The sequence below is a fragment of the Tiliqua scincoides genome, chromosome 2 (assembly GCF_035046505.1).
Source record: "Tiliqua scincoides isolate rTilSci1 chromosome 2, rTilSci1.hap2, whole genome shotgun sequence".
In the NCBI taxonomy this organism is placed as follows: domain Eukaryota; kingdom Metazoa; phylum Chordata; class Lepidosauria; order Squamata; family Scincidae; genus Tiliqua; species Tiliqua scincoides.
Window position 1 is genome coordinate 35,427,911 of NC_089822.1, and position 15,504 is coordinate 35,443,414.

Sequence of the window (15,504 nt, forward strand, 5' to 3'; positions counted from 1 at the left end):
AATATATATGTACTTTTTTTCCAACAAGTTTGTTCCTAAATGGCACTCTGAGCACGCCACAGTATGCTTTTCAGTGGTCACAAAATGCAGTCTGCCATTCTGCACAGCTGGGCTGCCACTGTAAGCAGCTGCTGCTGCCCACCAGCAGCCTCCTGAATAGTCCTGGCAAGTTGGCATGAGGGCGCTCAGAACGTGGAGAGGATTCAAGTGTGTCGAGGCCAGGGATAGGGTGGTACTGGCAACGGCAGCACTGGCGATATCCTACCCCCATCCTGGCTTTGATTCAGCTTCCCAGGTCCACTTGGACTTGCACAAGTAAAATCACTGGTCCCAAGTCCAAGCAGACTAGGAGCAGTGGAGGCTTAACCCTGGGCAAGGGAACAAATGCTCCCTTTCTTGGAGAAGCCCTCCAGGACTGCCACCCCTGCAGAGTGGCCCTCCAGTAGCACAGCTGCCTTGTGGGGGGGAGGGTGTAGATAGGATTGGGCTGAAAGTGGTTTTCATAGCTAGATAAATAAATGGCTTCCTGTTCCCCAAGGGGTAAAAGCTAAGAAAAGATGCAAAAGAAATACCAGCAAACACCATAGGAAAAATTGCAATGTTAGGGTAAACATTTGCTCTCCCTTTGCTAAATACAGGAAGACCCACTTTAAAAGGTGCCACTTTGCCTAGGTTGAGGCACTTTGCACAAGTGATAATCTACCTGGTCTAGGAGGTCAGGTGACATGAGATGGCTAATCTGGTGCCACTGGTTACTATGAAGCTCTCAGGTTTATTATCTTGCTTTAGACTCAACAACTTGCCACTAATGGAGACCACCAGATTCTCTCTGTGCCCGCTATTTTACTATCTTTCAGCCTAGGCTGTCTGTTTAATACCCAAGATACTCCTAAACAAGGGCCCTAGCTCACTGCTGGTAAACACATTTTGTACAGGTGGAGCCTGTTTGTCCATGGATTTTATATCTGCACAACTGGTTCGACCTAAACTGTGCTCCAGTTGTCTTTGGACGGCTTTCTGAAGCCTTCAGAGGCTGCATGCGTCCCACTGCGGCCTCTGCAGACTTCAGAATGGCCCCTATGGACAAAAAAATGCTACTTCCAGTTTCCTTTGGGAAACCAGGTGATGTTTTATGCCTTTTAAGGCATTCTGAAGACCCAGGGAACCCCCAGAGGAGATATGGAGCAATCAGGAGTGGAACCACAGTGGGGCAAAGTCCTAAAACCTCCCAATCCCCCTAAGAACATAAGAAGAGCCCTGCTGGATCAGGCCAAAGGCCTATCTAGTCCAGCTTCCTGTACTAGATACAAGACAAGACAACAAGACAATATAAGATACCTACATCCTGTTGCCACTCCCTTGCACCCAGAAGGTATTTTCTTAAAAACACACACACCACCACCACCAAAACAACAACCCACTGTGCCGCACTAGATATTTCCAGAAACGGGCATAGTTTGGCCCTTAAGTTTACCCAACCACCAAATACCTAAACTGCAACTGTGGCCAACTCTGACTTTTAAGAGGAACAAAAGCAAAACAGAGGGTGAAGTGAAAAAGGAACAAAGTTACCTTACCTATCCAAACAACTTAAGTATCATATAAAAATGACATATATATTGCAATTTATAGCAGACATACAATTTTCTTCTCACCTATGTCAAATAGCAATTGCCCCTTAGTGAGCAGAGGGATAACAAAATGCAACTGTTCTCATCTATTACTCTCTTAACAGTGCCATGGTACTCAAGAAATCACTTAAAACTGGGGCCAGAAAACAGGAATGATCTTGTTCCCACAGCCGTTTACAAGGTAGAAAAAGAGCATATCCCTGCATCGGGGTGTACCCAGCTCTCTCTTTTGCCTGCAGCTCCTTTGCCTGTAGCAAGAGGACCAGCATAGCCATGAATTCACTGGGTCGCACTAGTCAGTTTATGATTTTTTAGCCTTCCTTCTTCATCAGTGCAAGACTGTGCGGTTTTCTGTAGACAAGCATTTGAATGCATTACAATTTGGGAGGAAGCACTACACTGAACATTGTAGGACATATTTCACTGTAAATGCAGTAAATCCTTAGTAAACGCACAGTCAGTTTCCATGGATTCACTTATCCACAGGAACGTAATTGTTACTTATTGCTGTGCCATCCGCTGCCTATTCTCAGCTATCTGTAAACATTTGCTGCATTTGTGGCCATTCTGAAGGCTATCCACATGCCCATTCTGTATCTCTGGTAGCCTTTTGATGTATCCCTGTCCTTCTGAAGCTATCTGCAGCCAGTAAAATACAGGCAATGCCCCAGAATGCCTTGCAACATTAGTACTCCAGAATGCTTTGGGGTGCCACAGCTGGCTCGGGCTGCAACTATTAGAACTGGTGAGGCTTCAAAGGGGTGATTTTTCAACTATAAATTGTTTTTATTCTTTTAAACTTTTGTTAGCTCCCTTGGGGCCATCCAGCAAAAGCCAGGACAGAAATGAATATGACAATAGGCAGTCCTTTTATACCCTTTATAATGTATAGCATAGCGGGTCCATGGAACCTAACCCCATTAATCCCATAGGATTAATGATTCAGTAATCACAGTTCCTATATTCGCTGGGTTTTTCAGGAACCTAACCCCAGCAGATAATGAGAATTGACTGTATACATAGGACTGGACTGTATAGTAGTTTTGAAAGTGCTTAATCTGACAACCACAAAGTTCGTAGTACAACAATACTGATTTGAGAAGGCATGTTAGCAATCAAAATGGCAATTTACAATGCAAGATCATACAACTTCATGCATCTGCTGGAGTGGAATCTAGCTTATGTCGAAATAAATGTACAGTGTGTGTCTTTAAGGTGCCACAAGGTGCTGTTGTTTTAACTTCAGTTCATGTAATGCTTTTACTTTGAATTTCCTTTGGCCTAAAAATTAGAAACCACTCAAATCATCGTAATAAAATGCTACTGTGTGTGTATTCAGGCAGACAAAATCAAAATCAACTGAAAAAACATACAACAATTAAGACACATAAACAAAAAAGAAAGGATTTTAAAAATACTTATAACATATGTAAAAAAACATAATCCTATCCATATTTACTCACAAATAAGTTCTACTGTGTTCATTGGGGCTTAAGCCCAAGTAAGTGTACACAGAAAGTGTAAGTGTACATAGCCTTGGTAAGGAAAATACTTAAGGCATTAGCCAAACCAGCTTTATGAATATGGAACAAGAAAAAGCATCACTCTCAGCAGAATGAAGACATATCAAGTCATTAAGGTAAGTCATTATGTCTTTATAAAATATAGATTCTGGAAAGGTGGCTGTGTTGTAGGGGGGAAAAAGATTCTATATAAAGATACCCTAAGAAATAAAACATACACGAAGGCACAAAACTGCCAGTTTAAGAGAAATTATTGGAGAGATTTGTGAAATAGAATAAAGTGCTCTGGTTTTGAGCAAGTGGCTCCCGACAGATGGTTTTTAGGGATGGATTCCAAAATCCATTGGAATGCTTTGACTCATAAGGGCTGGGTTCCACAATCAGTGAAAATAGCATACTTGCACTTCATCCAGATCAGTCTGATTAGAATCTACACAACTAACCTTGCTGAAGTATACCAGTTAAAGTGCTCTGCAGATTACAGTCTCAGGGTGCACATTCATAGATGCTTCTAATCTATTTTGCATTTCTGCACACAAGGATCATAGCTTAATGAAACAACTGCACACTTTGCATAGAGAAGGTCCTGGGTTCAGAATCAACCTAACTGATATACTAAACATGTAATTGTTGCTCCCATTCTCTGTTTTGAGAAACAGTATCTGAGGCCAATCTGAATGAGAAATGCAGTGCATGGGGGGCAGGGGACACCTTGGTTTTCCCTCCTATGCCATTTTCCTACCATAAATTTGCTCCTCCATAACTTTATGTGCTCCAAAAGTGCTATTTGGTGCAATGGCAATTTGGGGGATAATTCCTGGCAAGGAAACAAAGCAGGAAGAAAGAATCAATCCCTCTCACCACATGCCTTGGCTCTGCTATTCTAAGTTTAAAAAAAAAAAAAAAGCATGGGAAAGATGGTTAGTTTAACACTCAGCCTTTGACTTCTCCAGCTGGAAAGTATCTCTGCTGGGAGAGCTGGGATAGCATCTACTCTACACTTTGGAAGGGTATTCCTTGTCAGAATACAGCCAACACTAAGCAAGATGGAGCAGTGGTCTCCCTAACCTGAAGGTACATAAGAACATAAGAACAGCCCCACTGGATCAGGCCATAGGCCCATCTAGTCCAGCTTCCTGTATCTCACAGCGGCCCACCAAATGCCCCAGGGAGCACACCAGATAACAAGAGACCTCATCCTGGTGCCCTCCCCTACATCTGGCATTCTGACTTAACCCATTCCTAAAATCAGGAGGATGCGCATACACATCATGGCTTGTACCCCATAATGGATTTTTCCTCCAGAAACTTGTCCAATCCCCTTTTAAAGGCGTCTAGGCTAGATGCCAGCACCACATCCTGTGGCAAGGAGTTCCACAGACCGACCACGCGCTGAGTAAAGAAATATTTTCTTTTGTCTGTCCTAACCCGCCCAACACTCAATTTTAGTGGATGTCCCCTGGTTCTGGTATTATGTGAGAGTGTAAAGAGCATCTCCCTATCCACTCTGTCCATCCCCTGCATAATTTTGTATGTCTCAATCATGTCCCCCCTCAAGCGTCTCTTTTCTAGGCTGAAGAGGCCCAAACGCCGTAGCCTTTCCTCATAAGGAAGGTGCCCCAGCCCCGTAATCATCTTAGTCGCTCTCTTTTGCACCTTTTCCATTTCCACTATGTCTTTTTTGAGATGCGGCGACCAGAACTGGACACAATACTCCAGGTGTGGCCTTACCATAGATTTGTACAACGGCATTATAATACTAGCCGTTTTGTTCTCAATACCCTTCCTAATGATCCCAAGCATAGAATTGGCCTTCTTCACTGCCGCCGCACATTGGGTCAACACTTTCATCGACCTGTCCACCACCACCCCAAGATCTCTCTCCTGATCTGTCACAGACAGCTCAGAACCCATCAGCCTATATCTAAAGTTTTGATTTTTTGCCCCAATGTGCATGACTTTACACTTACTGACATTGAAGCGCATCTGCCATTTTGTTGCCCATTCTGCCAGTCTGGAGAGATCCTTCTGGAGCTCCTCACAATCACTTCTGGTCTTTACCACTCGGAAAAGTTTGGTGTCATCTGCAAACTTAGCCACTTCACTGCTCAACCCTGTCTCCAGGTCATTTATGAAGAGGTTGAAAAGCACCTCTTCAAAAGAGGTTGAAAAGTACTTTTATGTCTTCAGGAGATAAAAGCTCTAGGGTTCTACAGCGATGTGATGGGCAGCCCAATCCTATCCCTTGCTTGTCCATAGCAAGCAGCACCACCGATGAAGCACACACTGCATGCTATGGTAGAATGGGAGTGACCAGACAGCCTGGAAGGGGTAAGTAAATTTTTTTTAACTAAAAATTATTTTTTTACGATATCATCAAGCAGGAAAATTTTTAACAAACCACGGCTGCAATCCTACCCACACTTACCCAAAAGTTAAGTCCCATTTACTATCATTGTTAAAAGAATATACAAAGTAGCTCATTAAAAGAACAGATCTGTAACATTTCCCCAAATGCAGTCACATACCATGGTAGCATCAAGTCTAATATATTAAAAAGAACATATTAAAATGAATGGGGACCCACCTAAAATTGGCTTGTGACCCGCTTAGTGGGTCCTGACCCACAGTTTGAGAAACAGTGATGTACCAAAATGATATACAATGAGAAAATGATATACAGTGTACAGAGAAAATGATGTACAGAAAATGTACAGTGAGAAAATGAGAAACAATGATGTACCAAAATGATTATTGGGCTGGGGCACCTTCCCTATGAGGAAAGGCTGCAGTGTTTGGGCCTCTTCAGTCTAGAAAAGAGGCGCCTGAGGGGGGACATGATTGAGACATACAAAATCATGCAGGGGATGGACAGAGTAGATAGAGAGATGCTCTTTTCCCTCTCACATAACACCAGAACCAGGGGACATCCACGAAAGTTGAGTGTTAGGAGAGTTAGGACAGATAGAAGAAAATATTTCTTTACCCAGCGTGTAATTAGTTTGTGGAACTCTTTGCCACAGGAAGTCATGATGGCAACTTGCCTGGATGCCTTTAAGAGGGGATTGGACAAATTTCTGGAGGAAAAGTTCATTATGGGTTACAAGTCACAGTAGGTATGTGCATTAGAGGCAGGCTGCCTCTGATTGACAGATGCAGGGAAGGGTACTGGCACTGGCATACCTAGAGGAGGGCAAATGGGGCAAAAGCCCCGAGTGCCGACTCTCTAGCGGCGCCTCCCTGAGCCTCGTCCCCCCCACTGGAGGAGGAGTGCTCAGGAGCACTGTGGAGAGGCAACAAGAATCTGCCTCTCCGTCAGCGCTTCAGCCCCGACTGAGCTGCCCGTCCCCTCCCCTCCCCTCCCCTTTTATAGGAGGATAGGAGACGGGAGCCCTAGAGAGGCACCGCATCAGGAGATGTGACTCCCATCGCACGCTGATGCTCTAGGGCGCCCGTCTCCAATCCTCCGGAAGATGGGGGAGGGTGCCATAGAGAAAACACTTCTCTAGTGGCACAGAAGGCTCCGTGGGGGCCTCGGCTGACTCCTCCTTTCCCCCTTGTTTTCAAGGGGAACAGAGGAGGTAACTGCACTTTTTTATATGAGAATCCACGGGGTTTGTTTGTTTGTTTGTTTTTAGATTTTTAATTATTTGTAAATTGTTTTAATTATTGTTTTTAATTTTGTATTTTTAAATGCTGTAAACCGCCTTGTGTGCCCTTTGGGCATAAAGGTGGGATATAAATTAATAAAATAATAATAATAATTGTGGTGATGATGATGTCACCGCAATTACTTCCGGGTTTGGTGCAGGGGGACGGAGAAGGGGGGCAAAAACAGGGTGTGGCAGGGCAGAAAACAGGGGGTTGCCCTGGGCACGGGGACCCTCAGGAACACAACTGGGTACCGGGATGCAGATTGTGTCTGTTGTCTTATGTGCTCCCTGGGGCATTTGGTGGGCCACTGTGAGATACAGAAAGCTGGACTAGATGAGCCTTTGGCCTGATCCAGCAGGGCTCTTCTTATGTTCTTACGTTCTTATGTAGAGGTGTTAGAGAATATGTAGAAGTGGTTTTATTAAAATAGGTTTTGTGGATTTCAAGTTTTTTTTTTTTTTTACAGTGCGGAAAGCAGTGTTATGTATTGTTATTTTGATATCACTTCTAAGTATCACAATTCAGAATTTTGCCATGCTACTGTAAGCTTTAGTGCCCAAGATCATAGCACTGCCAAGTACTGTCACTGTCTGTGACAGTGCCTATCACCATTAAGTGATAGGCAGTGTCAGATACAGCTTCTGCTCCACTGTCACCACAGTTAACACTGTAATACAAGAACAATGACCTTTTTCCAACACAATCAACTATCAGTTGTCATGCTGCTTTTGCTGGAGACCGTTGTATGTGCTAACCCTCATATACAGAAGGTCCACTGGGTCCTGTTTTATCCTTTCCTTTTAACTGGGTCCACTGTATTCTAAGAACATAAGAACAGCCCCACTGGATCAGGCCATAGGCCCATCTAGTCCAGCTTCCTGTATCTCACAGCGGCCCACCAAATGCCCCAGGGAGCACACCAGATAACAAGAGACCTCATCCTGGTGCCCTCCCCTACATCTGGCATTCTGACTTAACCCATTTCTAAAATCAGGAGGTTGCGCATACACATCATGGCTTGTACCCCATAATGGATTTTTCCTCCAGAAACTCGTCCAATCCCCTTTTAAAGGCATCTAGGCTAGACGCCAGTACCACATCCTGTGGCAAGGAGTTCCACAGACCGACCACACGCTGAGTAAAGAAATATTTTCTTTTGTCTGTCCTAACCCGCCCAACACTCAATTTTAGTGGATGTCCCCTGGTTCTGGTATTATGTGAGAGTGTAAAGAGCATCTCCCTATCCACTCTGTCCATTCCCTGCATAATTTTGTATGTCTCAATCATGTCCCCCCTCAAGCGTCTCTTTTCTAGGCTGAAGAGGCCCAAGCGCCGTAGCCTTTCCTCATAAGGAAAGTATTCTGTTACATACTTTCCTTTTCTTACTCTCATGAAATTCACTGCCCTTATCTAAAACACAGACAGCAAAGGCAGCATGATGAGAAGGCAACAGAGAAGGCCCTCTTGATCTTTGCCTGGATATCTCTGGGGAGAGAGGTTGGCCAAACGGAGTGTGCAGGTGATTAATGCATCTCTGATCGAAGGGGTTTGCCAACTGCTTTGCAGCTAGCTATGGTTCACCTTCTGAAGAAAACTATCTCTGGACCCCACCATATTGGATAATTACTGGCTAGTCTTGAACCTTCCTTTCTGAATAAGGTGATCAAGCAGGTGGTGGGGTCTCAGCTCCAGTTTTCTTTCAATCCCATTTCAGACCAGGCTTCAGGATGGAAACAGACATGGTTACCCTCATGGAACCACACCAGGGACTGGACAGGGGGAGTGTTTCCCTATTGGTTCTTCTGAACTTCTCAGTAATTTTCAAATTTTTTTATATTGAAGTTTTTACTGTAGCGTTGGTTTTATGAATGTTGTAGGCCGCCTTGGGGAACCCAGTAATCAAGGAGAAAGGCAGGGAATGAATCAATGAGGTGAGGTTCTAACCCATTTTCCCTTTTCATGTTGTAATGGAACCTGTCTTTTTGTTTTAGTTTTCTCTTCCTCTAGCTTTTTCTTGCTAGCAGCATAGGAACTATCACTATACCTTCCTTCTAGCATGGAAACTAGCATAGGTGGATCCCTGGTGGATCTATGGTACCAAATTATCCAAGTTAACTTCCTCTGCATCTTCATTCTAATTCTGCTTTAACCTTGATTTCTGTATCAATGGCAACAACGTGGCTATGGAGATTATTAGCCCACAATACTAACAGGAGCTCTCCCTGGTGGGTCACAAATGTGTAGAAGAGATTAGATCTACAAGTTTTCACTATAGGGGTTGTGGAGAATCACCTGCACTAGAAAAGAGTTCTAACATATTGCTACTTAACCCTGAGCAAAATCGCTCAGAAAAGAAACAGAGACTGCAATGCAGCTCTGCACCATGTCTTACAAATGACCATGCCTAAAGGTACGATTTGCAGAGTGTGCATATTGAATTGGAGAGTACTGATATTAATTTACAGAACAAATGGCTCCTCAGGATTCTGATGACCAGAGAAACACATACATTCTCCTTCTATCATATGATGATTAAAAGGCTAATGGCAGACACAAGAAAACAAAACAAAACAAAAAAGGCTTAAGCTCTGGTTCATCTCTGCCAACATATATCTCCTCAATGAGAACTTATAAAAAACAATTATGTTGGCACATAGAGTTGCTTTTTTCCATTGTGGAATTGCATTTTCTGCTACTGAAAGCAATTCAGTTGTAGGTTTTACTTTCAAAGTTAGTTTTAGAAATGGGCTATAACAGAATGCCAGATGCAAGGGAGGGCACCAGGATGAGGTCTCTGGGGCATTTGGTGGGCTGCTGTGAGATACAGGAAGCTGGACTAGATGGGCCTATGGCCTGATCCAGTGGGGCTGTTCTTATGTTCTTAGTTCTAGGAATGGGACATATTATAAGCTAGGTAATCATTTTTAAAATTTCTTATGAATGCTAAATTATTGTTTTGTTTTCTTAGCCTGGCTGCAAATCAGAATAACTATCTCTAGCTAATTTCTGTTTAATTAAGGAACACTTCAAGCATTATAAATTTCCAAAGCCGAAAGCTCCTCTATGTAGGTAACCAAAACTACTCAAAATAGCATGCAGAGTGTCACGTGCAGTGATGCTGCTCAGGGGTGTGGACCGCACCGAGAGATGCACACAGGAAGGGGCTGACAACACTATGGGTCAAAATTTGTAAAATCTTGGTACTTTTGAATAAAACCATTATATACCATTCGATGCCTAATTTCATGCAGAATGCAATGAAACAAACCGTGTTGAAATATTGCTATTCTATCAAAAGTTATAATCAAAAAGCCAGTGGGGCACCCACTGCCTGGGAAGAGATCCATCATGCAGGTGATGCGCTGGCCTCCTGCACCAGGTGATGCAAACCCTAGTGACGCCACTGGTCACATGCGATTGGTTGGCAACCTTCAGTCTCGAAAGACTATGGTATAAGCCTACAGCACCCAATATTCCCAGGCGGTTATTGCACCTTCAAACATAAATTTCCAAAGCCAAAAGCTCCTCTTTATAGGAAACCACAACCACTCAAAACAGCATGCAGAGTGTGTTGCTAACAAGGTAACACCAGGACATACCTGGTGATGTGTACAGGAGGGTGATACTGCTACTGCATATATACATATGCTGCAAGCCATGGCCAATCACAGGAAAGTTATACTATATTTCTCAGTAGCTTGAATCTGACTTTCTTTGCCCTTCCTTTTTGTCAAGCTCAGCAAAGCTGGCTGTACCTTAAGAAATTCTAGCATGTGGTATTAATAATAGTAGCTCTTTTAGGTGGGACACAAAAGGAAAGAAAGGACAATGGCTAAAGGTGTCCTCAGCAGAGGGTGGAAGGAATGACTAAGCATGCTAAGAAACAAATGTATGTAAATTGTCATATGTGATAGCCTATGACTATGTTAAGTTTTCAGGATTTTTGTTACATACAAGCACTTCTCATGAAGTAGCCCTAGACGACTAAAGGAATGACAGATGAACATTCAACAGAAAATTGCTAATGGGCAGTATGATATAGTGGTTCAGCAATCTAATGTAGTCAAACTAGGGGAACAAGGGTTCAAACCCTCACTCAGCCATGAACTTCACTGGCATTAACTCAGTTGAATCTTCCTTACAAGATTGTTGGGAGGATAAAATTGGGGAATACAGAACTATGTGTACCACTTTAAGTACTTGTAGGAAGGATGGGATAAACATGAAACAAAATGAATAAACAGTATTGTAAGGAAACGTCATCTAGAAGAACTCAGAATCAAATCCATTTTCTATTAACTCAGCATGAATGTATCCACAGTTCTCCACATCCCCTCCTCTGCACCCACTAACTTTGTTTTGCTTCTGAATGGTAGCGCCAAGCATGAATATCCAGCGGCGGAACTCCCCAGCCCTGTGCTCAGGGCAAAGGGCCGCTATGATGCCCCCTGCACGCAACCTGTGTGAAAATCTGTCCCCCTTACTCACCTGAGACTCACGAAGCCTTGCACGATCTGAGCTCCCATCAGAGAAGCAACCTGTACATTTGATTAGCAAACTCCTTGGCAATGAAGGCTCCTTCCAGGCATTTTCGTGAGCTGCAAATTCTGCTCTAAAAATCCATAATTCTTTTGGGAGAGAGTCAAGGGGGCTAACAGAACTGTATTTGGAATATTACTCCTGCTCCCTCATAAGAAATTCTGCCATAATTCCTTCTGGCAATTGAACAGAAATCTGTACTCAATGGATACTGTGACCTTTGTAATCCTCAACTTATCTATTTCATGCAGCTGCATCTTTGACATATTCCTGTGTCATCTATATCTCAGAAAGAAGTTGCCTGTGACATAAGCATTCTGATCAGGCTCATTCAAATCATTATTCTGAGCTGAGCAGCAGCCACTTCAAGTAGTCCAAACAGATTTACAGTGACTTTGAAGGTAAAGCTTATCACCAGCTGCCCTTGTAAAAAGAGAGGTGGCTTTGGGAGGTAACAACACTGAAGGTGAAGCACACCAATCAAAAGTTGCTTGCTACGCATGAGCAAGGAATGTTCAGTTGATCCTTTATTTCCATGTTGTCAGTGTTTGATCTGAATATAAGTTTGCCAGTGTTGGGCCCTGGAACCTACATGTATTCGTTAGCACTGAAAGCAAGTCTTTAAAGGGAAGTAGAGGAGGACAGCCCTCAGATAGTCAGGAAATGTGCCTAGAGTGGCTGCAGAAGTGCAGCCACTCTAGGCGCAGTTCTCCACTGATCTGAGGGCTGCCCTCCTCTACTTCCCTTTAAAGAAAGGGGAGAGGAAGAGGGTGGCTTTCAGGTTGGTGTGATTCCCAATGGTGCCAACAAACCAGTGGCAGAGGGGGGAGAGCGGGTTGGGGTGCTGCCCCGAGTGCCTAACTTTCTGGTGCCTGGGGCATTTGCACCCCTTGCCCCTTGGGTACGCCACTGATTCTATCCAACTTTACAGTGCTGATGCAACTGCACCAACAGGACATGTATATCATCCAGCTATGAGGGGGCAATCATGGAGGCCTCTTCAAGGTAAGGGGATGTTTGCTCCCTCACCTCGGGACTGCATTGCGGCTGCATCAGAGCTGGAAAGTTGGATAGAATTGGGCCCTGACACAAGTAGCCTAAGGGTCATCTGCCTCCTTTACGATATAGCATTCTGCAGGCAACATTATATCTACTTTCCAACAAAATAACCCTCTAAAGGTGGATGGATTCCAGAGGGAAATTACTAAAGATCAGGCATAGGTACCATCTTCAGACAGAACTCTGGTTGTAAAAGGTGATTCTACCTATTTCTGGGGATTTCTTCCCTTCTATAGCCTGGCACCCCATGCCACGCCATTCTGGTGGATCCCCCAAACCTCAAGAGCAGCTTTTTGTGAAGGGATTCAGAGTACTGCAGTAGGGAAAAGGAAGCAGCAACAATTCCCTGTGCATGCATTATTCCACTCATACAAGTCTGATGCTATAGTTATTATCACATCACTGCAGTATTTCCCAAACTGTGGGTCGAGACCCAGCTATGTAGTGGGTCATGGACCCGATGCTTGCAATCTTGCCACAAAACATTACTGAGAGCCACCAGAGGTTGCGTCCGGATCACACTGGGCCTGCAACCCACTCTATGGGTCTAATTGGGCCCTGGAATGTCTTGTAGAAGCAAACTGAAAGTCGCAGAAGCAAACCAGAAGTTGCTTACAGTCCAGGATCCAGTAGACACTTTTGCTGCCAACATCCACCTCATTCACTCCTTAATAGAACCTGAACTGGAAAGACCATGAGCTTCTACCTTTACTGGTACCTCGGCAGGGATATGGAATATCCTCTTCAACCACAGGTATGCTAAAATCTCGGATTGCCATATTGTATTTTATTGCCTCCTCCAATAGCTTCATAGAGGAACAATAAGATTCCATCCTCAGACAACCGAACTGTGACTGCAGCACTTCTGTGGCTCTGGAAGCCACCTTTGTGAGAAGAAAGGAAAACACATTAGCATTGCCCTGCAAACTGGGTTAGAGGCACTTTTTCAAGTGATGCTCCTGTCACCTCAGTGCAGTATCTTCTAGTGGCTGTTGCTGGTGTTCTTTTCTGAATCTTTTTAGACTGTGAGCCCTTTTGGAACAGGGTGCACTGGTGTGGAGCTTCAGCACTGGTGTAGCAAGTTGCAAATGTGCTGTAAGGCATGTCCGCTGCACCGGGGAGGAGAGGCTGCTGGTGCTGGGCCAGTTTCAGTTGACACTGGGCCTCAGTGCCACAAGGAGGGACAGATAGTGCTCCTCCAGCACTGGTCCGCATAAGACTTCTCAGGGTGGAGAAAGAGGGGAGTGGGCAGAACAGGGTGGAGGGAGGGAGGACTGGGCCTGAAAGGGACTGAGGTGGTGGCAGCCTCTGCTGCTGCATCCTAATCCCCCTCCCGGGCCTGGAAACCTGACAAAGGTCTCTTCAGCTCTGTGCCCACTCAAATGCAGGTGCAGAGCTAAGGAGAGCCATCTGCACGGCCTTGGCATTACCTGAGGTAAGGAAGCAAACCCTCCCTTACCCTGAGAAGACCCTGGCAGTAGCCGTGGCACCCACAGGATGCAGCAGTCACCATTATGGTGCTCTGCACTCCTGGGCGCCACAGCATTCAGGATTGGGCTGTTATTTTATTTTCTCTGTAAACCGCTTTGTGAACTTTTGTTGTTGTTAGAAAGCAGTATACTGTACAAATATTCTTAATGATGATAATAATGACGGTGATTATGTCAATCCCACCTTTTCCTTCCCTCATTGGTTAAAAGAATGGAAGGTGGGAGTAGGATCTTCTCATTAAATAATCAGAATACTGCCTACATGTTATTTCCAGAGCTCATAGAAATCTGCTTTAAAAAAAAAAAAATTAAAGCTGGTCATCCAGGCCAACTAATGGGGAAAACATCAGTTGAATGGGATGCTTAAAATCTGTCAAAAACCCACCAACCCACATAATATGGCAACCCTAAACATGCTGTGATAATTCCCTGATTTGAAATTAAGCATCTTGCTTTGCTGAAGTCTGCATTTTTGAAAGTGCTGGAGCCTTTTTTATTCTGATAATGGGAAACTATTATTCTGTGACTATGCTCAGTTCAAGGAACATTATCTCCTAATTACCTCTTTTCTTTTGTTACAGTGACAGTTTTTGAAAGATTCAAATCCCCTTTTTCTAATCAGCGTGTTGCCTAAGATGCAGTACAACAAAGACTATTTAGCTAAGCTGACTCATAGAATCACTTAGGTTAACAATTACAACTCAGGGCTAGGAAGAAATCCTCAGAGAACATTACATGATCAACAGATATCAATAATGTTGCCAATATTGCTGATTCAAAGCCTGTGTCCTGAGTTTGTATTGATTAAAGAATAATGAACAGTTACTATTCAGAATGAATTTCAAAATTACAATCCCTGGTACCTTAATTCACAAATTCCTAATCCAGATAATTGATGTAAATATTGAGGTTTTCACAGCCGGCACTCGTAGCATTAAAACTTACATTTTAAAACTTTCCAGAGTCGAAAGTGAAACGTTGGGACTAGATCCTATAATGTGTTTTAATCTGTGGTTTAAAGACTTGAGCAACATGTTAAATTATGTTTTAAACTCATTCAGCTGTGAAAGCCTTAGTAGGTTTGTAAAATTTACAATGTTCAGGCTAATATTTGGGCTAATCCAGAGAACTGGATTTCTATTCTAATGAATTGAGTATGTTAGTTGTGACTACCTAAGTGCAACTAACAGCCCAATCCTCTCCAGCACAGGAGCAGCAGTGCTAAATGGCTACCAACGAATCCTCTGCTGGATTCGAGCAGGCTGGAGATCTCCTTAGAAGAAGGGGATATTAGTCCCCTTACCCCATAACGCCCCAACCTGCTCAGTGGGGTTTCTCAAAGGGGCTATTTAGCTGACGTAGACTGGAGAAACCCCATATCAGATTCTGGAGCCTAACAAGGGGGATAGAATTCGACTGAGGAGGTCTCCACTGGACCCACCTCCCCATCCCGGGCCTCTCCCTCCCTCCCATTCCAACCTCTCTCTGCCCTCCCGCAACCCTCCCCATGCCTCCACATTACTTGGTGATTTTCTTAGTTCTGGCAGTGGCTGGGTCTCTGCCTGCAGCGTCAACGGAGTGCTGCAGGCCTCTCTGCTGGTGCCGCTT